Source organism: Lycium ferocissimum, chromosome 6, assembly GCF_029784015.1.
Source record: "Lycium ferocissimum isolate CSIRO_LF1 chromosome 6, AGI_CSIRO_Lferr_CH_V1, whole genome shotgun sequence".
Taxonomy (NCBI): domain Eukaryota; kingdom Viridiplantae; phylum Streptophyta; class Magnoliopsida; order Solanales; family Solanaceae; genus Lycium; species Lycium ferocissimum.
The window spans coordinates 56,384,544-56,390,543 of NC_081347.1; positions in this window are offsets into that span (position 1 = coordinate 56,384,544).

The following is a 6,000-nucleotide window of genomic DNA, read 5'->3' on the forward strand; positions in this document are numbered from 1 at the left end:
AGGAATGGATATATGCTAAGGGTGTGTCCAGCGGGGCCATTTTCAGAGAGATTATCCATCCGCCAGGCAGGGTACCGGTGGTAAGGTGGCTCAGTCCACAAATTTAGCAGCTCCTTGTAATTCTCAAGCCCAGTCAGGGCATGGTGCAGCCAAAGTCTAGCAATGCGGGCAGATGTTGAAATCGCTTGTATGCTTTAGCAGGTCATCAGGACATAGAGGCCTGTGCAGATGTCGTCACAGGTACACTAACAGTCTTCACTTTCGATGTTTATGCCCCTTATTGATCTAGAATCCACCTTATTTTATGTAAGCCCATTTGTTGTAAAGAAATTTGGGATAGAACCGGAAAAATTGCATGAACCCTTTGAAGTGTCCACATCGGTTGGGGAGTCAGTTTTAACTAGACGTATTTATAGGGGTTGCTTAGTTTTAGTCTATCATCGCAGAACCATAGTTGATTTAGCAAAACTAGAAATAATTGACTTTGATGTAATCATAGGTGTAGATTGGCTATCTTCATATTATGCTACAATTGGTAGTAGAACTAAAATAGTGAGATTTGAGTTTCCTAATGAACCAGCAATAGAGTGGAAGGGCAATTTAGTAGTACTCAGGGGTAGGTTTATTTCCTATCTAACAGCCAGAATGATGATTTCCAAGGGGTATATTTATCACTTAGTTCGAGTCAGGGATTCAGATACCTAAACCCCAACGCTCCAGTCCGTACCAATTGTTAATGAGTTTCTAAAAGTCTTTCCAGAAGATCTTCCCAGAGTTCATCCCGACAGAGAGATAGACTTTGGAATTGATCTACTTCCTGGCACTGAGTCGATATCTATTCCGGCATACGTTTAATGGCTCCATTAGAGTTAAAAGTCTAGTTGAAAGATCTTCTTGATAATGGATTTATTAGGCCAAGTGTTTCACCTTGGGGTGCACCAGTCTTGTTTGTTCGGAAGAAAGATAGTTCCTTACGTATGTGCATTGATTACCGTTAGATGAACAAGGTCACCATTAAGAACAAATACCTTCCTCCAAGGATAGACGATTTGTTTGACCAACTTCAGGGTGCCCAGTACTATTCCAAGATTGACCTCAGATCAGCATACCATCAGTTAAAAGTTTAGGAAGTTTATATTCTGAAGACCGCTTTTAGAACCCGTTATAGTCATTTCGAATTTCTTGTCATGTCATTTGGATTGTCAAATGCACCAGCTACTTTCATGGATCTTATGAATAGAGTCTTCAAGCCTTATCTCGATTTATTCATCAATTTCTTCATTGAAAACATTTTGGTGTAGTCCTATAGTGAGGCTGAACATGCAGAGCATCTCAGAATAGCGTTGCAGACACTTCAGGATTGTGAAGTGTATGCTAAATTCTCAAAGTGTGAATATTGGCTTAAATCAGTGGCGTTTTTAGGCCACGTAATTTCAGGTAAAGGTGTACAGGTTAGCTCTTAGAAAATAAATGCCGTAAAAAATTGGCCCAGACCCACTTCAGTTTCTGATATAAGAAGTTTCTTGGGTCTAGCGGGCTATTATAGACGCTTTATGGAGGGGTTTTCCTCTATTTCAGTTCCATTGACTAAGTTGACTCATAAAAAGATTAAGTATCAGTGGTCATATACATGTGAGCAAAGCTTTGAAGAGTTGAAGAAGAGGTTGACTTCTGCTCTAGTTTTGACGATACCAGAGGGAACCGAAGGATTCATTATATATTGTGATACTTCAGGAATTGGTATCAGATGTGTCTCAATGCAGTATGGTCAGGTTGTAGCTTATGCATCTCGTCTGCATAAGACTCATGAAAAGAATTATCTAACCCATGACTTAGAGTTGGCAGCCGTAATTTTTGCACTTAAGATATGGCATCATTGTTTGTACAGAGTGCATGTTGATATTTTCACCGATCATAAAAGCCTGCAGTATATCTTCAAGCAAAGGGAGCTAAATCATAGGCAGAGAAAATGGCTCGAATTGCTTAAGGACTATGATGTGGATATTCTCTATCATCCTGGGAAAAAGAATGTAGTAGCCGATGCTCTTAGTCGGCGTTCCATGGGAAATTTAGCTCACATTGAGGCAGATAAAAGAACTATGACCAGGGAAGTTCACCGTTTAGATAATCTAGGAGTTCGACTCTTGGACTCTGAAAATGGTGGTGTTATCATTTAGAACGGAGCTCATTCCTCCTTAGCGGTACAAGTTAAAGAAAAGCAGTTTAGTGATCCCAACTTGTTATAGCTGAAAGAGGGGATTCATATGCATAAGACAATAACTTTTGAACAAGAGGGAGATGATGGTACCTTGAGGTACCGAGGAAGATTATGTGTTTCAGATGTAGATGGGCTCAGAGAGTGAATTATGTCAGAAGGCTCACAATTCCAAGAAGAATGTAGCAGATTTTATGGCTAAGTGTCCGAATTGTCAGCAAGTGAAAACCAAACACCAGAGGCCTGGTGGTTTGGCCCAGAATATTGACATTCCTATTTAGAAATGGGAGATGACAAATATGGACTTCATAACAGTTCTACCTCGTTCATCCCATAGACATGACTCGATTTGGGTGGTTGTGGACCGACTTACTAAGTCAAGTGCACTTTTCGCCAGTTAAGACCACCGCCAAGTTGTATATTCAGGAAATTGTTAGGTTGCATGGGATCCCAGTGTCCATTATCTCAGATCGTGATGCTTAGTTCAAAGAAAACTTTTGGAAGTCCTTTCAGAAAGGATTGGGTGCCAAGGTAAACCTCAGCACAACTTTTCATCCGCAAACAGATGATCAGGCAGAGTGCACTATTCTGACTCTTGAGGACATGTGTCCTAGATTTTAAAGGTATTTGGGAGACCATTTGCCTCTTATTGAATTTGTCTATAATAATAGTTATCCTGCTAGTATCAAGATGGCACTGTTTGAAGCTCTCTATGGGTGAAGATGTAGATCACCCATTGGTTGGTTTGAGGTTGGTGAAGCAGAACTGCTAGGACCAGATTTGGTCTATCAGGCAATGGATAAAGCCAAGTTGATTCGAGAGCGTTTGAGAATGGCTCAGAGTCGCCAGAAGTCTTATATAGATATGAGGCGAACAGACTTAGAGTTTCAAGTTGGTGATTGGGTATTCTTTAAAGTCCCGCTCACGAAGGGTGTTATGAGATTTGGGAAGAATGGGAAGCTTAGCCCCAAATATATTGGATATTACAGAATCCTGCAAAGGGTTAGTGAAGTAGCTTATGAGCTGGAGTTTCCACAAAAGTTGGATGCTATTCATCCAGTATTCCATGTGTCTATGTTGAGAAAGTGCATGGGAGACTCGTCGTTGGTTGTTCCTACTGACACCATAACGGTTAAGGATGGTCTGACTTATGAAGAGATCCATGTAGCAATCAAGTTCACAAGTTAAGAACTAAGGAAGTAGCCTCAGTAAAGGTTTTATAGAGGATTCAGAAAGTCGAAGAGGCTACATGGGAAGCCGAAGAGGACATGAAATCCAAATATCCCCATTTGTTTGAAGAACAAGTAGAGAACAGTCAAGGTAACCCTTCCATAATCTATGTCATATCTCATGTCTCACGCTCATGTATACAGTGCTCATGTTCCATGTCTCAGTATTTATGTTTCCATGTCATGTTAATTCAGTTTCCATGTTTCATGTCATGTTTCCTTCACGTGCATGTATTCAAGCCATGTCCAGTCCCACTTTTAACCATGACCCATCATTCGAGGATGAATGATCTCAAAGGGGAGATATTGTAACACTTCGTACCTTCAAACTAAGCCGCGTCTATGACTCAGGGATCCCGAAAGCCAAAAAGGGGAGTTTAAGTAAAAAAAACAGGCTCAGTTCTGCAGGTGTCATTCGATGGCCCATCAAAATGCACCGCCCCTAGGAACCCAGTTTTGTAAACTCTCTGGACTTTCTCAGACTACTGATAGTACGGTCGAATCGACGGACCGTCAATGATGCTCCGTCTTTTCCACCATACTTTTTGCTTCACAAAATATCCTTCTCTGATTCCCTCTGATTTGCACAAATGACAATCCAGTACTTACCCATACTCAGATTGTCGAACAACAAACAGTATAAATACGACACTTCATTCTAGAAAATCAGTTTACACAATTTGCAAGCCTAGAACGAAGGTTTTCTCTTCCTAACCATCTCCTACATCAAGATAAGTCCTTTCCACGTATTTTTAGGAGATTATATCATAGTATAATAAATTCCTAAGTGAGCTCCACTATTCTTAACCTAGGATTTTCAAGAAAACCCATCACTAGGATTCATGATTAAAGCTTTTGGGACTCTTCTCAAGTTTAGAACATTAGTTACAAATTTTGGAGCATTAACAGGTATGTAGGGTTTCTATCTATGTGTGGGAACATTATTGTTCTTCCTCACACCACGTTCTTCCAGGATTATACGAAAGTTTACCAAAATTAGGGTTCTCGACATGTTCATGATAACCCTAAGTACATGTACCATGATATACCATGTTTGTATGTTTACTTCGTTATTGCGTTCTTAATATTCCCTTTTGGTTATCGAGAATCTGTCTGTAATCCATGAAAATTCATTTCTTATATTCCAAGTGTTCTTACATGTAAGATATGAACTATTATGCTTATTTTTATGAAAATCCTACATGTCTCCATGTTTTCATACAAGCTATATTATATATTATCTTCATGTTGTAATACAAGCAAGAATCATGTTCACAAGTAAGTTATATAATTCATGGGCTACTAAGCCAACTATATCCATGTTCATGCTTTGAGAGTTGCATAGATTACCGAGAAGGCTCAGATAGCCTGAAACTACGTATGCCAGTGTAGGATAAGGATCGCTCCATCCAGTTAGGACAATACCTTCATGTTTACCAATTATGGTTATTGGATTCATTCATGTTCATGTTCATGTCTTGTACCCCGGCAAGGTACAAGATGGCTTAGCTGGTCGGACAAAGACCAGATGCCACGTTCTTATATGGTGGTTACATGTCGGTTATACCAATGCTCTCCCACAAATATCTTTACAGACTTAAAATATTTTACTCATGTTATACATACATATTCATGTCAGATGATATTCATGTTCATGTTCATGTTCAGTTTACAGTTTACAGCTTTAGTTTCAATCCTATTACTTCATGTGCCATGCTTTACTTCATTCAGTTGCTTTAGATACTAGTCCAATTCAAGTGTACTGACATCCCCTTTATTTTCCTGGAGGCCTTAATTTCACGATGCAGATTTACAGGACGACAGATCAGCACGTAACTCAGCACGTATCAGCTTTTGGTGAGTTCCATTCTATTCAGGGTTTTAGCTTTACTTATGTTTATTTCAGTCTTGCAGTTAAGGTATGCCGAGGCTTTGTCCCAGTAAACAGTTTAATAGTTAGATTAATGTCAGAGGTTTCATAGACTAGTCAGTTATGTTATGACAAATATTAAGAGTCGTCTAGCTATTTTGGCTTATTATTATTATTATTATGTTTATTCAGACTATTCCGCATTATGATATTATGATATTTTCATAATTACGATATATGGTCCCACACTTTACTTAAATTATGCATGTTCATAGTTTATTCCGCATCAGTTCATGCCTATGTTGAGTCTGCATGCCATGTGGTTTGCTCGGTCACATGCAATCAGGTATCGAGTGCTGTGTTACGCCCAGGCCATGGTTCAGGGCGTGACACATACACAACATACTCAGCACAAAGAGGCCAACGTATGGTTGGCACTAGTGAGAAAACATCCAAAGGAATGCGGGTAACAAACGACAAAATCATTACACTTGCTTGTATTTGCTCAACAACAACGAGAACTTCAGAAATTCCCGTTTCATAGTAGAGTTCAATACAGCTGATGCGGAGCACAACCCATTACAAGACCATCATAACAACTTTGTGCAAATGACAGAAGGGCAAACCATAGAAGAAATTGACAGACAACTCTACATTGCTTTTGTAGAAGACATGTCTGTAGTTAG